At 48.7% G+C, this 17729-nt stretch overlaps 23 non-coding genes across 23 annotated transcripts; all 23 read left to right on the forward strand.

Annotated features, from left to right (window-relative positions):
- The first annotated feature begins 615 nt into the window (after positions 1–615).
- On the forward strand, positions 616–688 carry TRNAA-AGC (transfer RNA alanine (anticodon AGC)). Its single transcript has one exon. It is a non-coding gene; the product is annotated as a tRNA-Ala (tRNA).
- Positions 689–1565: 877 nt separating this feature from the next.
- TRNAA-AGC (transfer RNA alanine (anticodon AGC)) lies at positions 1566–1638 on the forward strand. The gene has a single exon. It is a non-coding gene; the product is annotated as a tRNA-Ala (tRNA).
- Positions 1639–2521: 883 nt separating this feature from the next.
- On the forward strand, positions 2522–2594 carry TRNAA-AGC (transfer RNA alanine (anticodon AGC)). The gene has a single exon. It is a non-coding gene; the product is annotated as a tRNA-Ala (tRNA).
- An 883-nt stretch (positions 2595–3477) lies between these two features.
- On the forward strand, positions 3478–3550 carry TRNAA-AGC (transfer RNA alanine (anticodon AGC)). The gene has a single exon. It is a non-coding gene; the product is annotated as a tRNA-Ala (tRNA).
- Positions 3551–4427: 877 nt separating this feature from the next.
- On the forward strand, positions 4428–4500 carry TRNAA-AGC (transfer RNA alanine (anticodon AGC)). Its single transcript has one exon. It is a non-coding gene; the product is annotated as a tRNA-Ala (tRNA).
- Positions 4501–5377: 877 nt separating this feature from the next.
- TRNAA-AGC (transfer RNA alanine (anticodon AGC)) lies at positions 5378–5450 on the forward strand. Its single transcript has one exon. It is a non-coding gene; the product is annotated as a tRNA-Ala (tRNA).
- Positions 5451–5550: 100 nt separating this feature from the next.
- Positions 5551–5636, forward strand: TRNAY-GUA (transfer RNA tyrosine (anticodon GUA)). The gene is given in 2 exon segments: positions 5551–5587; positions 5601–5636. It is a non-coding gene; the product is annotated as a tRNA-Tyr (tRNA).
- A 698-nt stretch (positions 5637–6334) lies between these two features.
- On the forward strand, positions 6335–6407 carry TRNAA-AGC (transfer RNA alanine (anticodon AGC)). Its single transcript has one exon. It is a non-coding gene; the product is annotated as a tRNA-Ala (tRNA).
- Positions 6408–7283: 876 nt separating this feature from the next.
- TRNAA-AGC (transfer RNA alanine (anticodon AGC)) lies at positions 7284–7356 on the forward strand. Its single transcript has one exon. It is a non-coding gene; the product is annotated as a tRNA-Ala (tRNA).
- A 100-nt stretch (positions 7357–7456) lies between these two features.
- TRNAY-GUA (transfer RNA tyrosine (anticodon GUA)) lies at positions 7457–7542 on the forward strand. Its single transcript is given in 2 exon segments — positions 7457–7493; positions 7507–7542. It is a non-coding gene; the product is annotated as a tRNA-Tyr (tRNA).
- Positions 7543–8239: 697 nt separating this feature from the next.
- TRNAA-AGC (transfer RNA alanine (anticodon AGC)) lies at positions 8240–8312 on the forward strand. Its single transcript has one exon. It is a non-coding gene; the product is annotated as a tRNA-Ala (tRNA).
- An 883-nt stretch (positions 8313–9195) lies between these two features.
- On the forward strand, positions 9196–9268 carry TRNAA-AGC (transfer RNA alanine (anticodon AGC)). Its single transcript has one exon. It is a non-coding gene; the product is annotated as a tRNA-Ala (tRNA).
- An 876-nt stretch (positions 9269–10144) lies between these two features.
- TRNAA-AGC (transfer RNA alanine (anticodon AGC)) lies at positions 10145–10217 on the forward strand. The gene has a single exon. It is a non-coding gene; the product is annotated as a tRNA-Ala (tRNA).
- An 883-nt stretch (positions 10218–11100) lies between these two features.
- TRNAA-AGC (transfer RNA alanine (anticodon AGC)) lies at positions 11101–11173 on the forward strand. Its single transcript has one exon. It is a non-coding gene; the product is annotated as a tRNA-Ala (tRNA).
- Positions 11174–12049: 876 nt separating this feature from the next.
- Positions 12050–12122, forward strand: TRNAA-AGC (transfer RNA alanine (anticodon AGC)). The gene has a single exon. It is a non-coding gene; the product is annotated as a tRNA-Ala (tRNA).
- Positions 12123–12222: 100 nt separating this feature from the next.
- Positions 12223–12308, forward strand: TRNAY-GUA (transfer RNA tyrosine (anticodon GUA)). Its single transcript is given in 2 exon segments — positions 12223–12259; positions 12273–12308. It is a non-coding gene; the product is annotated as a tRNA-Tyr (tRNA).
- Positions 12309–13006: 698 nt separating this feature from the next.
- On the forward strand, positions 13007–13079 carry TRNAA-AGC (transfer RNA alanine (anticodon AGC)). The gene has a single exon. It is a non-coding gene; the product is annotated as a tRNA-Ala (tRNA).
- An 876-nt stretch (positions 13080–13955) lies between these two features.
- TRNAA-AGC (transfer RNA alanine (anticodon AGC)) lies at positions 13956–14028 on the forward strand. Its single transcript has one exon. It is a non-coding gene; the product is annotated as a tRNA-Ala (tRNA).
- A 100-nt stretch (positions 14029–14128) lies between these two features.
- TRNAY-GUA (transfer RNA tyrosine (anticodon GUA)) lies at positions 14129–14214 on the forward strand. Its single transcript is given in 2 exon segments — positions 14129–14165; positions 14179–14214. It is a non-coding gene; the product is annotated as a tRNA-Tyr (tRNA).
- A 697-nt stretch (positions 14215–14911) lies between these two features.
- TRNAA-AGC (transfer RNA alanine (anticodon AGC)) lies at positions 14912–14984 on the forward strand. The gene has a single exon. It is a non-coding gene; the product is annotated as a tRNA-Ala (tRNA).
- An 883-nt stretch (positions 14985–15867) lies between these two features.
- On the forward strand, positions 15868–15940 carry TRNAA-AGC (transfer RNA alanine (anticodon AGC)). The gene has a single exon. It is a non-coding gene; the product is annotated as a tRNA-Ala (tRNA).
- An 876-nt stretch (positions 15941–16816) lies between these two features.
- TRNAA-AGC (transfer RNA alanine (anticodon AGC)) lies at positions 16817–16889 on the forward strand. The gene has a single exon. It is a non-coding gene; the product is annotated as a tRNA-Ala (tRNA).
- Positions 16890–16989: 100 nt separating this feature from the next.
- Positions 16990–17075, forward strand: TRNAY-GUA (transfer RNA tyrosine (anticodon GUA)). Its single transcript is given in 2 exon segments — positions 16990–17026; positions 17040–17075. It is a non-coding gene; the product is annotated as a tRNA-Tyr (tRNA).
- Positions 17076–17729: the final 654 nt, after the last annotated feature.

Consider the following 17729-nt stretch of genomic DNA (forward strand, 5'->3'; position numbering starts at 1 on the left):
CACTCTTTTTGAGCCTGACCGCACAACCATTGGCCTCCGGAGAGAGTGTTAACAAGAATACTTCAAAACAAGAGAAACAATGCGTTGGCCGGGAATCGAACCCGGGTCAACTGCTTGGAAGGCAGCTATGCTCACCACTATACCACCAACGCCATAGAATTCACACCACTTCTCAATCGTGAAAATCCAACTCTCACCCCTAGTGTGACTAAAGCCAACTCTTCTGCTTCGTTAGTGGCTTGACAACAGTCAGACGGTAATGTGGCTTCTCGTAAGAGAGGTGTAAGCAGCAGCAGAGTGGCGCAGCGGGAGCGTGCTGGGCCCATAACCCAGAGGTCGATGGATCGAAACCATCCTCTGCTAAGCGCAGAGTTTTGCATTTTTCATGCTCCCAGGAAAAAGGTACCCCAAAAATTCACTGTCTCGTTCTTTCAGGCCACCCAAAGCCCAGCAAACTCCACTGTCCTTTCTATTTCAAGGCACAAAAAAATCCACACTTAGAAAAAAAAAAAAAAAAAAAAAAAGAAACCTTTCTTCTCCCATGGTCAAAGCTTGGTTTAGGCATGATAACATGACTACGGTGTGACCCGAGTGCCAGAAGCCAGCAACCGTAGAGGGGGATTAGCTCAAATGGTAGAGCGCTCGCTTAGCATGCGAGAGGTAGCGGGATCGATGCCCGCATCCTCCAAAACTTCCACTTGGCACTACCTTCAAATGAAGGGCCAACTTTTTTTTAGTTGGCACTGACACAAAAACCTAGGAAGCAGCTGCACGCATGTCTGGCTAAACCTTCGATAGCTCAGCTGGTAGAGCGGAGGACTGTAGTAGCTAATTAGCAATCCTTAGGTCGCTGGTTTGATTCCGGCTCGAAGGATGCTTTTGAGTGCCCGACAACCTTGCATGCTTCAACTTGGAGGCTCTCTCGCACAGACTTTGCAGCTGCATACCTCCTGGCCACACTCTTTTTGAGCCTGACCCCACAATCATTGGCCTCCGGAGAGAGTGTTAACAAGAATACTTCAAAACAAGAGAAACAATGCGTTGGCCGGGAATCGAACCCGGGTCAACTGCTTGGAAGGCAGCTATGCTCACCACTATACCACCAACGCCATAGAATTCACACCACTTCTCAATCGTGAAAATCCAACTCTCACCCCTAGTGTGACTAAAGCCAACTCTTCTGCTTCGTTAGTGGCTTGACAACAGTCAGACGGTAATGTGGCTTCTCGTAAGAGAGGTGTAAGCAGCAGCAGAGTGGCGCAGCGGGAGCGTGCTGGGCCCATAACCCAGAGGTCGATGGATCGAAACCATCCTCTGCTAAGCGCAGAGTTTTGCATTTTTCATGCTCCCAGGAAAAAGGTACCCCAAAAATTCACTGTCTCGTTCTTTCAGGCCACCCAAAGCCCAGCAAACTCCACTGTCCTTTCTATTTCAAGGCACAAAAAAATCCACACTTAGAAAAAAAAAAAAAAAAGAAACCTTTCTTCTCCCATGGTCAAAGCTTGGTTTAGGCATGATAACATGACTACGGTGTGACCCGAGTGCCAGAAGCCAGCAACCGTAGAGGGGGATTAGCTCAAATGGTAGAGCGCTCGCTTAGCATGCGAGAGGTAGCGGGATCGATGCCCGCATCCTCCAAAACTTCCACTTGGCACTACCTTCAAATGAAGGGCCAACTTCTTTTTAGTTGGCACTGACACAAAAACCTAGGAAGCAGCTGCACGCATGTCTGGCTAAACCTTCGATAGCTCAGCTGGTAGAGCGGAGGACTGTAGTAGCTAATTAGCAATCCTTAGGTCGCTGGTTTGATTCCGGCTCGAAGGATGCTTTTGAGTGCCCGACAACCTTGCATGCTTCAACTTGGAGGCTCTCTCGCACAGACTTTGCAGCTGCATACCTCCTGGCCACACTCTTTTTGAGCCTGACCCCACAATCATTGGCCTCGGGAGAGAGTGTTAACAAGAATACTTCAAAACAAGAGAAACAATGCGTTGGCCGGGAATCGAACCCGGGTCAACTGCTTGGAAGGCAGCTATGCTCACCACTATACCACCAACGCCATAGAATTCACACCACTTCTCAATCGTGAAAATCCAACTCTCACCCCTAGTGTGACTAAAGCCAACTCTTCTGCTTCGTTAGTGGCTTGACAACAGTCAGACGGTAATGTGGCTTCTCGTAAGAGAGGTGTAAGCAGCAGCAGAGTGGCGCAGCGGGAGCGTGCTGGGCCCATAACCCAGAGGTCGATGGATCGAAACCATCCTCTGCTAAGCGCAGAGTTTTGCATTTTTCATGCTCCCAGGAAAAAGGTACCCCAAAAATTCACTGTCTCGTTCTTTCAGGCCACCCAAAGCCCAGCAAACTCCACTGTCCTTTATATTTCAAGGCACAAAAAAATCCATACTTGGAAAAAAAAAAAAAAAAAAAAAAGAAACCTTTCTTCTCCCATGGTCAAAGCTTGGTTTAGGCATGATAACATGACTGCGGTGTGACCCGAGTGCCAGAAGCCAGCAACCGTAGAGGGGGATTAGCTCAAATGGTAGAGCGCTCGCTTAGCATGCGAGAGGTAGCGGGATCGATGCCCGCATCCTCCAAAACTTCCACTTGGCACTACCTTCAAATGAAGGGCCAACTTCTTTTTAGTTGGCACTGACACAAAAACCTAGGAAGCACCTGCACGCATGTCTGGCTAAACCTTCGATAGCTCAGCTGGTAGAGCGGAGGACTGTAGTAGCTAATTAGCAATCCTTAGGTCGCTGGTTTGATTCCGGCTCGAAGGATGCTTTTGAGTGTCCGACAACCTTGCATGCTTCAACTTGGAGGCTCTCTCGCACAGACTTTGCAGCTGCATACCTCCTGGCCACACTCTTTTTGAGCCTGACCCCACAATCATTGGCCTCCGGAGAGAGTGTTAACAAGAATATTCAAAACAAGAGAAACAATGCGTTGGCCGGGAATCGAACCCGGGTCAACTGCTTGGAAGGCAGCTATGCTCACCACTATACTACCAACGCCATAGAATTCACACCACTTCTCAATCGTGAAAATCCAACTCTCACCCCTAGTGTGACTAAAGCCAACTCTTCTGCTTCGTTAGTGGCTTGACAACAGTCAGACGGTAATGTGGCTTCTCGTAAGAGAGGTGTAAGCAGCAGCAGAGTGGCGCAGCGGGAGCGTGCTGGGCCCATAACCCAGAGGTCGATGGATCGAAACCATCCTCTGCTAAGCGCAGAGTTTTGCATTTTTCATGCTCCCAGGAAAAAGGTACCCCAAAAATTCACTGTCTCGTTCTTTCAGGCCACCCAAAGCCCAGCAAACTCCACTGTCCTTTCTATTTCAAGGCACAAAAAAATCCACACTTAGAAAAAAAAAAAAAAAAAAAAAAAGAAACCTTTCTTCTCCCATGGTCAAAGCTTGGTTTAGGCATGATAACATGACTACGGTGTGACCCGAGTGCCAGAAGCCAGCAACCGTAGAGGGGGATTAGCTCAAATGGTAGAGCGCTCGCTTAGCATGCGAGAGGTAGCGGGATCGATGCCCGCATCCTCCAAAACTTCCACTTGGCACTACCTTCAAATGAAGGGCCAACTTTTTTTTAGTTGGCACTGACACAAAAACCTAGGAAGCAGCTGCACGCATGTCTGGCTAAACCTTCGATAGCTCAGCTGGTAGAGCGGAGGACTGTAGTAGCTAATTAGCAATCCTTAGGTCGCTGGTTTGATTCCGGCTCGAAGGATGCTTTTGAGTGCCCGACAACCTTGCATGCTTCAACTTGGAGGCTCTCTCGCACAGACTTTGCAGCTGCATACCTCCTGGCCACACTCTTTTTGAGCCTGACCCCACAATCATTGGCCTCCGGAGAGAGTGTTAACAAGAATACTTCAAAACAAGAGAAACAATGCGTTGGCCGGGAATCGAACCCGGGTCAACTGCTTGGAAGGCAGCTATGCTCACCACTATACCACCAACGCCATAGAATTCACACCACTTCTCAATCGTGAAAATCCAACTCTCACCCCTAGTGTGACTAAAGCCAACTCTTCTGCTTCGTTAGTGGCTTGACAACAGTCAGACGGTAATGTGGCTTCTCGTAAGAGAGGTGTAAGCAGCAGCAGAGTGGCGCAGCGGGAGCGTGCTGGGCCCAGAGGTCGATGGATCGAAACCATCCTCTGCTAAGCGCAGAGTTTTGCATTTTTCATGCTCCCAGGAAAAAGGTACCCCAAAAATTCACTGTCTCGTTCTTTCAGGCCACCCAAAGCCCAGCAAACTCCACTGTCCTTTCTATTTCAAGGCACAAAAAAATCCACACTTAGAAAAAAAAAAAAAAAAAAAAAAAGAAACCTTTCTTCTCCCATGGTCAAAGCTTGGTTTAGGCATGATAACATGACTACGGTGTGACCCGAGTGCCAGAAGCCAGCAACCGTAGAGGGGGATTAGCTCAAATGGTAGAGCGCTCGCTTAGCATGCGAGAGGTAGCGGGATCGATGCCCGCATCCTCCAAAACTTCCACTTGGCACTACCTTCAAATGAAGGGCCAACTTTTTTTTAGTTGGCACTGACACAAAAACCTAGGAAGCAGCTGCACGCATGTCTGGCTAAACCTTCGATAGCTCAGCTGGTAGAGCGGAGGACTGTAGTAGCTAATTAGCAATCCTTAGGTCGCTGGTTTGATTCCGGCTCGAAGGATGCTTTTGAGTGCCCGACAACCTTGCATGCTTCAACTTGGAGGCTCTCTCGCACAGACTTTGCAGCTGCATACCTCCTGGCCACACTCTTTTTGAGCCTGACCCCACAATCATTGGCCTCCGGAGAGAGTGTTAACAAGAATACTTCAAAACAAGAGAAACAATGCGTTGGCCGGGAATCGAACCCGGGTCAACTGCTTGGAAGGCAGCTATGCTCACCACTATACCACCAACGCCATAGAATTCACACCACTTCTCAATCGTGAAAATCCAACTCTCACCCCTAGTGTGACTAAAGCCAACTCTTCTGCTTCGTTAGTGGCTTGACAACAGTCAGACGGTAATGTGGCTTCTCGTAAGAGAGGTGTAAGCAGCAGCAGAGTGGCGCAGCGGGAGCGTGCTGGGCCCAGAGGTCGATGGATCGAAACCATCCTCTGCTAAGCGCAGAGTTTTGCATTTTTCATGCTCCCAGGAAAAAGGTACCCCAAAAATTCACTGTCTCGTTCTTTCAGGCCACCCAAAGCCCAGCAAACTCCACTGTCCTTTCTATTTCAAGGCACAAAAAAATCCACACTTAGAAAAAAAAAAAAAAAAAAAAAAAGAAACCTTTCTTCTCCCATGGTCAAAGCTTGGTTTAGGCATAATAACATGACTGCGGTGTGACCCGAGTGCCAGAAGCCAGCAACCGTAGAGGGGGATTAGCTCAAATGGTAGAGCGCTCGCTTAGCATGCGAGAGGTAGCGGGATCGATGCCCGCATCCTCCAAAACTTCCACTTGGCACTACCTTCAAATGAAGGGCCAACTTCTTTTTAGTTGGCACTGACACAAAAACCTAGGAAGCAGCTGCACGCATGTCTGGCTAAACCTTCGATAGCTCAGCTGGTAGAGCGGAGGACTGTAGTAGCTAATTAGCAATCCTTAGGTCGCTGGTTCGATTCCGGCTCGAAGGATGCTTTTGAGTGTCCGACAACCTTGCATGCTTCAACTTGGAGGCTCTCTCGCACAGACTTTGCAGCTGCATACCTCCTGGCCACACTCTTTTTGAGCCTGACCCCACAATCATTGGCCTCGGGAGAGAGTGTTAACAAGAATACTTCAAAACAAGAGAAACAATGCGTTGGCCGGGAATCGAACCCGGGTCAACTGCTTGGAAGGCAGCTATGCTCACCACTATACCACCAACGCCATAGAATTCACACCACTTCTCAATCGTGAAAATCCAACTCTCACCCCTAGTGTGACTAAAGCCAACTCTTCTGCTTCGTTAGTGGCTTGACAACAGTCAGACGGTAATGTGGCTTCTCGTAAGAGAGGTGTAAGCAGCAGCAGAGTGGCGCAGCGGGAGCGTGCTGGGCCCATAACCCAGAGGTCGATGGATCGAAACCATCCTCTGCTAAGCGCAGAGTTTTGCATTTTTCATGCTCCCAGGAAAAAGGTACCCCAAAAATTCACTGTCTCGTTCTTTCAGGCCACCCAAAGCCCAGCAAACTCCACTGTCCTTTCTATTTCAAGGCACAAAAAAATCCACACTTAGAAAAAAAAAAAAAAAAAAAAAAAGAAACCTTTCTTCTCCCATGGTCAAAGCTTGGTTTAGGCATGATAACATGACTACGGTGTGACCCGAGTGCCAGAAGCCAGCAACCGTAGAGGGGGATTAGCTCAAATGGTAGAGCGCTCGCTTAGCATGCGAGAGGTAGCGGGATCGATGCCCGCATCCTCCAAAACTTCCACTTGGCACTACCTTCAAATGAAGGGCCAACTTTTTTTTAGTTGGCACTGACACAAAAACCTAGGAAGCAGCTGCACGCATGTCTGGCTAAACCTTCGATAGCTCAGCTGGTAGAGCGGAGGACTGTAGTAGCTAATTAGCAATCCTTAGGTCGCTGGTTTGATTCCGGCTCGAAGGATGCTTTTGAGTGCCCGACAACCTTGCATGCTTCAACTTGGAGGCTCTCTCGCACAGACTTTGCAGCTGCATACCTCCTGGCCACACTCTTTTTGAGCCTGACCCCACAATCATTGGCCTCCGGAGAGAGTGTTAACAAGAATACTTCAAAACAAGAGAAACAATGCGTTGGCCGGGAATCGAACCCGGGTCAACTGCTTGGAAGGCAGCTATGCTCACCACTATACCACCAACGCCATAGAATTCACACCACTTCTCAATCGTGAAAATCCAACTCTCACCCCTAGTGTGACTAAAGCCAACTCTTCTGCTTCGTTAGTGGCTTGACAACAGTCAGACGGTAATGTGGCTTCTCGTAAGAGAGGTGTAAGCAGCAGCAGAGTGGCGCAGCGGGAGCGTGCTGGGCCCAGAGGTCGATGGATCGAAACCATCCTCTGCTAAGCGCAGAGTTTTGCATTTTTCATGCTCCCAGGAAAAAGGTACCCCAAAAATTCACTGTCTCGTTCTTTCAGGCCACCCAAAGCCCAGCAAACTCCACTGTCCTTTCTATTTCAAGGCACAAAAAAATCCACACTTAGAAAAAAAAAAAAAAAAAAAAAAGAAACCTTTCTTCTCCCATGGTCAAAGCTTGGTTTAGGCATAATAACATGACTGCGGTGTGACCCGAGTGCCAGAAGCCAGCAACCGTAGAGGGGGATTAGCTCAAATGGTAGAGCGCTCGCTTAGCATGCGAGAGGTAGCGGGATCGATGCCCGCATCCTCCAAAACTTCCACTTGGCACTACCTTCAAATGAAGGGCCAACTTCTTTTTAGTTGGCACTGACACAAAAACCTAGGAAGCAGCTGCACGCATGTCTGGCTAAACCTTCGATAGCTCAGCTGGTAGAGCGGAGGACTGTAGTAGCTAATTAGCAATCCTTAGGTCGCTGGTTCGATTCCGGCTCGAAGGATGCTTTTGAGTGTCCGACAACCTTGCATGCTTCAACTTGGAGGCTCTCTCGCACAGACTTTGCAGCTGCATACCTCCTGGCCACACTCTTTTTGAGCCTGACCCCACAATCATTGGCCTCGGGAGAGAGTGTTAACAAGAATACTTCAAAACAAGAGAAACAATGCGTTGGCCGGGAATCGAACCCGGGTCAACTGCTTGGAAGGCAGCTATGCTCACCACTATACCACCAACGCCATAGAATTCACACCACTTCTCAATCGTGAAAATCCAACTCTCACCCCTAGTGTGACTAAAGCCAACTCTTCTGCTTCGTTAGTGGCTTGACAACAGTCAGACGGTAATGTGGCTTCTCGTAAGAGAGGTGTAAGCAGCAGCAGAGTGGCGCAGCGGGAGCGTGCTGGGCCCATAACCCAGAGGTCGATGGATCGAAACCATCCTCTGCTAAGCGCAGAGTTTTGCATTTTTCATGCTCCCAGGAAAAAGGTACCCCAAAAATTCACTGTCTCGTTCTTTCAGGCCACCCAAAGCCCAGCAAACTCCACTGTCCTTTATATTTCAAGGCACAAAAAAATCCATACTTGGAAAAAAAAAAAAAAAAAAAAAAGAAACCTTTCTTCTCCCATGGTCAAAGCTTGGTTTAGGCATGATAACATGACTGCGGTGTGACCCGAGTGCCAGAAGCCAGCAACCGTAGAGGGGGATTAGCTCAAATGGTAGAGCGCTCGCTTAGCATGCGAGAGGTAGCGGGATCGATGCCCGCATCCTCCAAAACTTCCACTTGGCACTACCTTCAAATGAAGGGCCAACTTCTTTTTAGTTGGCACTGACACAAAAACCTAGGAAGCACCTGCACGCATGTCTGGCTAAACCTTCGATAGCTCAGCTGGTAGAGCGGAGGACTGTAGTAGCTAATTAGCAATCCTTAGGTCGCTGGTTTGATTCCGGCTCGAAGGATGCTTTTGAGTGTCCGACAACCTTGCATGCTTCAACTTGGAGGCTCTCTCGCACAGACTTTGCAGCTGCATACCTCCTGGCCACACTCTTTTTGAGCCTGACCCCACAATCATTGGCCTCCGGAGAGAGTGTTAACAAGAATATTCAAAACAAGAGAAACAATGCGTTGGCCGGGAATCGAACCCGGGTCAACTGCTTGGAAGGCAGCTATGCTCACCACTATACTACCAACGCCATAGAATTCACACCACTTCTCAATCGTGAAAATCCAACTCTCACCCCTAGTGTGACTAAAGCCAACTCTTCTGCTTCGTTAGTGGCTTGACAACAGTCAGACGGTAATGTGGCTTCTCGTAAGAGAGGTGTAAGCAGCAGCAGAGTGGCGCAGCGGGAGCGTGCTGGGCCCATAACCCAGAGGTCGATGGATCGAAACCATCCTCTGCTAAGCGCAGAGTTTTGCATTTTTCATGCTCCCAGGAAAAAGGTACCCCAAAAATTCACTGTCTCGTTCTTTCAGGCCACCCAAAGCCCAGCAAACTCCACTGTCCTTTCTATTTCAAGGCACAAAAAAATCCACACTTAGAAAAAAAAAAAAAAAAAAAAAAAGAAACCTTTCTTCTCCCATGGTCAAAGCTTGGTTTAGGCATGATAACATGACTACGGTGTGACCCGAGTGCCAGAAGCCAGCAACCGTAGAGGGGGATTAGCTCAAATGGTAGAGCGCTCGCTTAGCATGCGAGAGGTAGCGGGATCGATGCCCGCATCCTCCAAAACTTCCACTTGGCACTACCTTCAAATGAAGGGCCAACTTTTTTTTAGTTGGCACTGACACAAAAACCTAGGAAGCAGCTGCACGCATGTCTGGCTAAACCTTCGATAGCTCAGCTGGTAGAGCGGAGGACTGTAGTAGCTAATTAGCAATCCTTAGGTCGCTGGTTTGATTCCGGCTCGAAGGATGCTTTTGAGTGCCCGACAACCTTGCATGCTTCAACTTGGAGGCTCTCTCGCACAGACTTTGCAGCTGCATACCTCCTGGCCACACTCTTTTTGAGCCTGACCCCACAATCATTGGCCTCCGGAGAGAGTGTTAACAAGAATACTTCAAAACAAGAGAAACAATGCGTTGGCCGGGAATCGAACCCGGGTCAACTGCTTGGAAGGCAGCTATGCTCACCACTATACCACCAACGCCATAGAATTCACACCACTTCTCAATCGTGAAAATCCAACTCTCACCCCTAGTGTGACTAAAGCCAACTCTTCTGCTTCGTTAGTGGCTTGACAACAGTCAGACGGTAATGTGGCTTCTCGTAAGAGAGGTGTAAGCAGCAGCAGAGTGGCGCAGCGGGAGCGTGCTGGGCCCAGAGGTCGATGGATCGAAACCATCCTCTGCTAAGCGCAGAGTTTTGCATTTTTCATGCTCCCAGGAAAAAGGTACCCCAAAAATTCACTGTCTCGTTCTTTCAGGCCACCCAAAGCCCAGCAAACTCCACTGTCCTTTCTATTTCAAGGCACAAAAAAATCCACACTTAGAAAAAAAAAAAAAAAAAAAAAAGAAACCTTTCTTCTCCCATGGTCAAAGCTTGGTTTAGGCATAATAACATGACTGCGGTGTGACCCGAGTGACAGAAGCCAGCAACCGTAGAGGGGGATTAGCTCAAATGGTAGAGCGCTCGCTTAGCATGCGAGAGGTAGCGGGATCGATGCCCGCATCCTCCAAAACTTCCACTTGGCACTACCTTCAAATGAAGGGCCAACTTCTTTTTAGTTGGCACTGACACAAAAACCTAGGAAGCAGCTGCACGCATGTCTGGCTAAACCTTCGATAGCTCAGCTGGTAGAGCGGAGGACTGTAGTAGCTAATTAGCAATCCTTAGGTCGCTGGTTTGATTCCGGCTCGAAGGATGCTTTTGAGTGTCCGACAACCTTGCATGCTTCAACTTGGAGGCTCTCTCGCACAGACTTTGCAGCTGCATACCTCCTGGCCACACTCTTTTTGAGCCTGACCCCACAATCATTGGCCTCCGGAGAGAGTGTTAACAAGAATATTCAAAACAAGAGAAACAATGCGTTGGCCGGGAATCGAACCCGGGTCAACTGCTTGGAAGGCAGCTATGCTCACCACTATACTACCAACGCCATAGAATTCACACCACTTCTCAATCGTGAAAATCCAACTCTCACCCCTAGTGTGACTAAAGCCAACTCTTCTGCTTCGTTAGTGGCTTGACAACAGTCAGACGGTAATGTGGCTTCTCGTAAGAGAGGTGTAAGCAGCAGCAGAGTGGCGCAGCGGGAGCGTGCTGGGCCCATAACCCAGAGGTCGATGGATCGAAACCATCCTCTGCTAAGCGCAGAGTTTTGCATTTTTCATGCTCCCAGGAAAAAGGTACCCCAAAAATTCACTGTCTCGTTCTTTCAGGCCACCCAAAGCCCAGCAAACTCCACTGTCCTTTCTATTTCAAGGCACAAAAAAATCCACACTTAGAAAAAAAAAAAAAAAAAAAAAAAGAAACCTTTCTTCTCCCATGGTCAAAGCTTGGTTTAGGCATGATAACATGACTACGGTGTGACCCGAGTGCCAGAAGCCAGCAACCGTAGAGGGGGATTAGCTCAAATGGTAGAGCGCTCGCTTAGCATGCGAGAGGTAGCGGGATCGATGCCCGCATCCTCCAAAACTTCCACTTGGCACTACCTTCAAATGAAGGGCCAACTTTTTTTTAGTTGGCACTGACACAAAAACCTAGGAAGCAGCTGCACGCATGTCTGGCTAAACCTTCGATAGCTCAGCTGGTAGAGCGGAGGACTGTAGTAGCTAATTAGCAATCCTTAGGTCGCTGGTTTGATTCCGGCTCGAAGGATGCTTTTGAGTGCCCGACAACCTTGCATGCTTCAACTTGGAGGCTCTCTCGCACAGACTTTGCAGCTGCATACCTCCTGGCCACACTCTTTTTGAGCCTGACCCCACAATCATTGGCCTCCGGAGAGAGTGTTAACAAGAATACTTCAAAACAAGAGAAACAATGCGTTGGCCGGGAATCGAACCCGGGTCAACTGCTTGGAAGGCAGCTATGCTCACCACTATACCACCAACGCCATAGAATTCACACCACTTCTCAATCGTGAAAATCCAACTCTCACCCCTAGTGTGACTAAAGCCAACTCTTCTGCTTCGTTAGTGGCTTGACAACAGTCAGACGGTAATGTGGCTTCTCGTAAGAGAGGTGTAAGCAGCAGCAGAGTGGCGCAGCGGGAGCGTGCTGGGCCCAGAGGTCGATGGATCGAAACCATCCTCTGCTAAGCGCAGAGTTTTGCATTTTTCATGCTCCCAGGAAAAAGGTACCCCAAAAATTCACTGTCTCGTTCTTTCAGGCCACCCAAAGCCCAGCAAACTCCACTGTCCTTTCTATTTCAAGGCACAAAAAAATCCACACTTAGAAAAAAAAAAAAAAAAAAAAAAGAAACCTTTCTTCTCCCATGGTCAAAGCTTGGTTTAGGCATAATAACATGACTGCGGTGTGACCCGAGTGACAGAAGCCAGCAACCGTAGAGGGGGATTAGCTCAAATGGTAGAGCGCTCGCTTAGCATGCGAGAGGTAGCGGGATCGATGCCCGCATCCTCCAAAACTTCCACTTGGCACTACCTTCAAATGAAGGGCCAACTTCTTTTTAGTTGGCACTGACACAAAAACCTAGGAAGCAGCTGCACGCATGTCTGGCTAAACCTTCGATAGCTCAGCTGGTAGAGCGGAGGACTGTAGTAGCTAATTAGCAATCCTTAGGTCGCTGGTTCGATTCCGGCTCGAAGGATGCTTTTGAGTGTCCGACAACCTTGCATGCTTCAACTTGGAGGCTCTCTCGCACAGACTTTGCAGCTGCATACCTCCTGGCCACACTCTTTTTGAGCCTGACCCCACAATCATTGGCCTCGGGAGAGAGTGTTAACAAGAATACTTCAAAACAAGAGAAACAATGCGTTGGCCGGGAATCGAACCCGGGTCAACTGCTTGGAAGGCAGCTATGCTCACCACTATACCACCAACGCCATAGAATTCACACCACTTCTCAATCGTGAAAATCCAACTCTCACCCCTAGTGTGACTAAAGCCAACTCTTCTGCTTCGTTAGTGGCTTGACAACAGTCAGACGGTAATGTGGCTTCTCGTAAGAGAGGTGTAAGCAGCAGCAGAGTGGCGCAGCGGGAGCGTGCTGGGCCCATAACCCAGAGGTCGATGGATCGAAACCATCCTCTGCTAAGCGCAGAGTTTTGCATTTTTCATGCTCCCAGGAAAAAGGTACCCCAAAAATTCACTGTCTCGTTCTTTCAGGCCACCCAAAGCCCAGCAAACTCCACTGTCCTTTCTATTTCAAGGCACAAAAAAATCCACACTTAGAAAAAAAAAAAAAAAAAAAAAAAGAAACCTTTCTTCTCCCATGGTCAAAGCTTGGTTTAGGCATGATAACATGACTACGGTGTGACCCGAGTGCCAGAAGCCAGCAACCGTAGAGGGGGATTAGCTCAAATGGTAGAGCGCTCGCTTAGCATGCGAGAGGTAGCGGGATCGATGCCCGCATCCTCCAAAACTTCCACTTGGCACTACCTTCAAATGAAGGGCCAACTTTTTTTTAGTTGGCACTGACACAAAAACCTAGGAAGCAGCTGCACGCATGTCTGGCTAAACCTTCGATAGCTCAGCTGGTAGAGCGGAGGACTGTAGTAGCTAATTAGCAATCCTTAGGTCGCTGGTTTGATTCCGGCTCGAAGGATGCTTTTGAGTGCCCGACAACCTTGCATGCTTCAACTTGGAGGCTCTCTCGCACAGACTTTGCAGCTGCATACCTCCTGGCCACACTCTTTTTGAGCCTGACCCCACAATCATTGGCCTCCGGAGAGAGTGTTAACAAGAATACTTCAAAACAAGAGAAACAATGCGTTGGCCGGGAATCGAACCCGGGTCAACTGCTTGGAAGGCAGCTATGCTCACCACTATACCACCAACGCCATAGAATTCACACCACTTCTCAATCGTGAAAATCCAACTCTCACCCCTAGTGTGACTAAAGCCAACTCTTCTGCTTCGTTAGTGGCTTGACAACAGTCAGACGGTAATGTGGCTTCTCGTAAGAGAGGTGTAAGCAGCAGCAGAGTGGCGCAGCGGGAGCGTGCTGGGCCCAGAGGTCGATGGATCGAAACCATCCTCTGCTAAGCGCAGAGTTTTGCATTTTTCATGCTCCCAGGAAAAAGGTACCCCAAAAATTCACTGTCTCGTTCTTTCAGGCCACCCAAAGCCCAGCAAACTCCACTGTCCTTTCTATTTCAAGGCACAAAAAAATCCACACTTAGAAAAAAAAAAAAAAAAAAAAAAGAAACCTTTCTTCTCCCATGGTCAAAGCTTGGTTTAGGCATAATAACATGACTGCGGTGTGACCCGAGTGACAGAAGCCAGCAACCGTAGAGGGGGATTAGCTCAAATGGTAGAGCGCTCGCTTAGCATGCGAGAGGTAGCGGGATCGATGCCCGCATCCTCCAAAACTTCCACTTGGCACTACCTTCAAATGAAGGGCCAACTTCTTTTTAGTTGGCACTGACACAAAAACCTAGGAAGCAGCTGCACGCATGTCTGGCTAAACCTTCGATAGCTCAGCTGGTAGAGCGGAGGACTGTAGTAGCTAATTAGCAATCCTTAGGTCGCTGGTTCGATTCCGGCTCGAAGGATGCTTTTGAGTGTCCGACAACCTTGCATGCTTCAACTTGGAGGCTCTCTCGCACAGACTTTGCAGCTGCATACCTCCTGGCCACACTCTTTTTGAGCCTGACCCCACAATCATTGGCCTCGGGAGAGAGTGTTAACAAGAATACTTCAAAACAAGAGAAACAATGCGTTGGCCGGGAATCGAACCCGGGTCAACTGCTTGGAAGGCAGCTATGCTCACCACTATACCACCAACGCCATAGAATTCACACCACTTCTCAATCGTGAAAATCCAACTCTCACCCCTAGTGTGACTAAAGCCAACTCTTCTGCTTCGTTAGTGGCTTGACAACAGTCAGACGGTAATGTGGCTTCTCGTAAGAGAGGTGTAAGCAGCAGCAGAGTGGCGCAGCGGGAGCGTGCTGGGCCCATAACCCAGAGGTCGATGGATCGAAACCATCCTCTGCTAAGCGCAGAGTTTTGCATTTTTCATGCTCCCAGGAAAAAGGTACCCCAAAAATTCACTGTCTCGTTCTTTCAGGCCACCCAAAGCCCAGCAAACTCCACTGTCCTTTATATTTCAAGGCACAAAAAAATCCATACTTGGAAAAAAAAAAAAAAAAAAAAAAGAAACCTTTCTTCTCCCATGGTCAAAGCTTGGTTTAGGCATGATAACATGACTGCGGTGTGACCCGAGTGCCAGAAGCCAGCAACCGTAGAGGGGGATTAGCTCAAATGGTAGAGCGCTCGCTTAGCATGCGAGAGGTAGCGGGATCGATGCCCGCATCCTCCAAAACTTCCACTTGGCACTACCTTCAAATGAAGGGCCAACTTCTTTTTAGTTGGCACTGACACAAAAACCTAGGAAGCACCTGCACGCATGTCTGGCTAAACCTTCGATAGCTCAGCTGGTAGAGCGGAGGACTGTAGTAGCTAATTAGCAATCCTTAGGTCGCTGGTTTGATTCCGGCTCGAAGGATGCTTTTGAGTGTCCGACAACCTTGCATGCTTCAACTTGGAGGCTCTCTCGCACAGACTTTGCAGCTGCATACCTCCTGGCCACACTCTTTTTGAGCCTGACCCCACAATCATTGGCCTCCGGAGAGAGTGTTAACAAGAATATTCAAAACAAGAGAAACAATGCGTTGGCCGGGAATCGAACCCGGGTCAACTGCTTGGAAGGCAGCTATGCTCACCACTATACTACCAACGCCATAGAATTCACACCACTTCTCAATCGTGAAAATCCAACTCTCACCCCTAGTGTGACTAAAGCCAACTCTTCTGCTTCGTTAGTGGCTTGACAACAGTCAGACGGTAATGTGGCTTCTCGTAAGAGAGGTGTAAGCAGCAGCAGAGTGGCGCAGCGGGAGCGTGCTGGGCCCATAACCCAGAGGTCGATGGATCGAAACCATCCTCTGCTAAGCGCAGAGTTTTGCATTTTTCATGCTCCCAGGAAAAAGGTACCCCAAAAATTCACTGTCTCGTTCTTTCAGGCCACCCAAAGCCCAGCAAACTCCACTGTCCTTTCTATTTCAAGGCACAAAAAAATCCACACTTAGAAAAAAAAAAAAAAAAAAAAAAAGAAACCTTTCTTCTCCCATGGTCAAAGCTTGGTTTAGGCATGATAACATGACTACGGTGTGACCCGAGTGCCAGAAGCCAGCAACCGTAGAGGGGGATTAGCTCAAATGGTAGAGCGCTCGCTTAGCATGCGAGAGGTAGCGGGATCGATGCCCGCATCCTCCAAAACTTCCACTTGGCACTACCTTCAAATGAAGGGCCAACTTTTTTTTAGTTGGCACTGACACAAAAACCTAGGAAGCAGCTGCACGCATGTCTGGCTAAACCTTCGATAGCTCAGCTGGTAGAGCGGAGGACTGTAGTAGCTAATTAGCAATCCTTAGGTCGCTGGTTTGATTCCGGCTCGAAGGATGCTTTTGAGTGCCCGACAACCTTGCATGCTTCAACTTGGAGGCTCTCTCGCACAGACTTTGCAGCTGCATACCTCCTGGCCACACTCTTTTTGAGCCTGACCCCACAATCATTGGCCTCCGGAGAGAGTGTTAACAAGAATACTTCAAAACAAGAGAAACAATGCGTTGGCCGGGAATCGAACCCGGGTCAACTGCTTGGAAGGCAGCTATGCTCACCACTATACCACCAACGCCATAGAATTCACACCACTTCTCAATCGTGAAAATCCAACTCTCACCCCTAGTGTGACTAAAGCCAACTCTTCTGCTTCGTTAGTGGCTTGACAACAGTCAGACGGTAATGTGGCTTCTCGTAAGAGAGGTGTAAGCAGCAGCAGAGTGGCGCAGCGGGAGCGTGCTGGGCCCAGAGGTCGATGGATCGAAACCATCCTCTGCTAAGCGCAGAGTTTTGCATTTTTCATGCTCCCAGGAAAAAGGTACCCCAAAAATTCACTGTCTCGTTCTTTCAGGCCACCCAAAGCCCAGCAAACTCCACTGTCCTTTCTATTTCAAGGCACAAAAAAATCCACACTTAGAAAAAAAAAAAAAAAAAAAAAAGAAACCTTTCTTCTCCCATGGTCAAAGCTTGGTTTAGGCATAATAACATGACTGCGGTGTGACCCGAGTGACAGAAGCCAGCAACCGTAGAGGGGGATTAGCTCAAATGGTAGAGCGCTCGCTTAGCATGCGAGAGGTAGCGGGATCGATGCCCGCATCCTCCAAAACTTCCACTTGGCACTACCTTCAAATGAAGGGCCAACTTCTTTTTAGTTGGCACTGACACAAAAACCTAGGAAGCAGCTGCACGCATGTCTGGCTAAACCTTCGATAGCTCAGCTGGTAGAGCGGAGGACTGTAGTAGCTAATTAGCAATCCTTAGGTCGCTGGTTCGATTCCGGCTCGAAGGATGCTTTTGAGTGTCCGACAACCTTGCATGCTTCAACTTGGAGGCTCTCTCGCACAGACTTTGCAGCTGCATACCTCCTGGCCACACTCTTTTTGAGCCTGACCCCACAATCATTGGCCTCGGGAGAGAGTGTTAACAAGAATACTTCAAAACAAGAGAAACAATGCGTTGGCCGGGAATCGAACCCGGGTCAACTGCTTGGAAGGCAGCTATGCTCACCACTATACCACCAACGCCATAGAATTCACACCACTTCTCAATCGTGAAAATCCAACTCTCACCCCTAGTGTGACTAAAGCCAACTCTTCTGCTTCGTTAGTGGCTTGACAACAGTCAGACGGTAATGTGGCTTCTCGTAAGAGAGGTGTAAGCAGCAGCAGAGTGGCGCAGCGGGAGCGTGCTGGGCCCATAACCCAGAGGTCGATGGATCGAAACCATCCTCTGCTAAGCGCAGAGTTTTGCATTTTTCATGCTCCCAGGAAAAAGGTACCCCAAAAATTCACTGTCTCGTTCTTTCAGGCCACCCAAAGCCCAGCAAACTCCACTGTCCTTTCTATTTCAAGGCACAAAAAAATCCACACTTAGAAAAAAAAAAAAAAAAAAAAAAAGAAACCTTTCTTCTCCCATGGTCAAAGCTTGGTTTAGGCATGATAAC

Source organism: Eleutherodactylus coqui, chromosome 1, assembly GCF_035609145.1.
Source record: "Eleutherodactylus coqui strain aEleCoq1 chromosome 1, aEleCoq1.hap1, whole genome shotgun sequence".
Taxonomy (NCBI): Eukaryota; Metazoa; Chordata; class Amphibia; order Anura; family Eleutherodactylidae; genus Eleutherodactylus; species Eleutherodactylus coqui.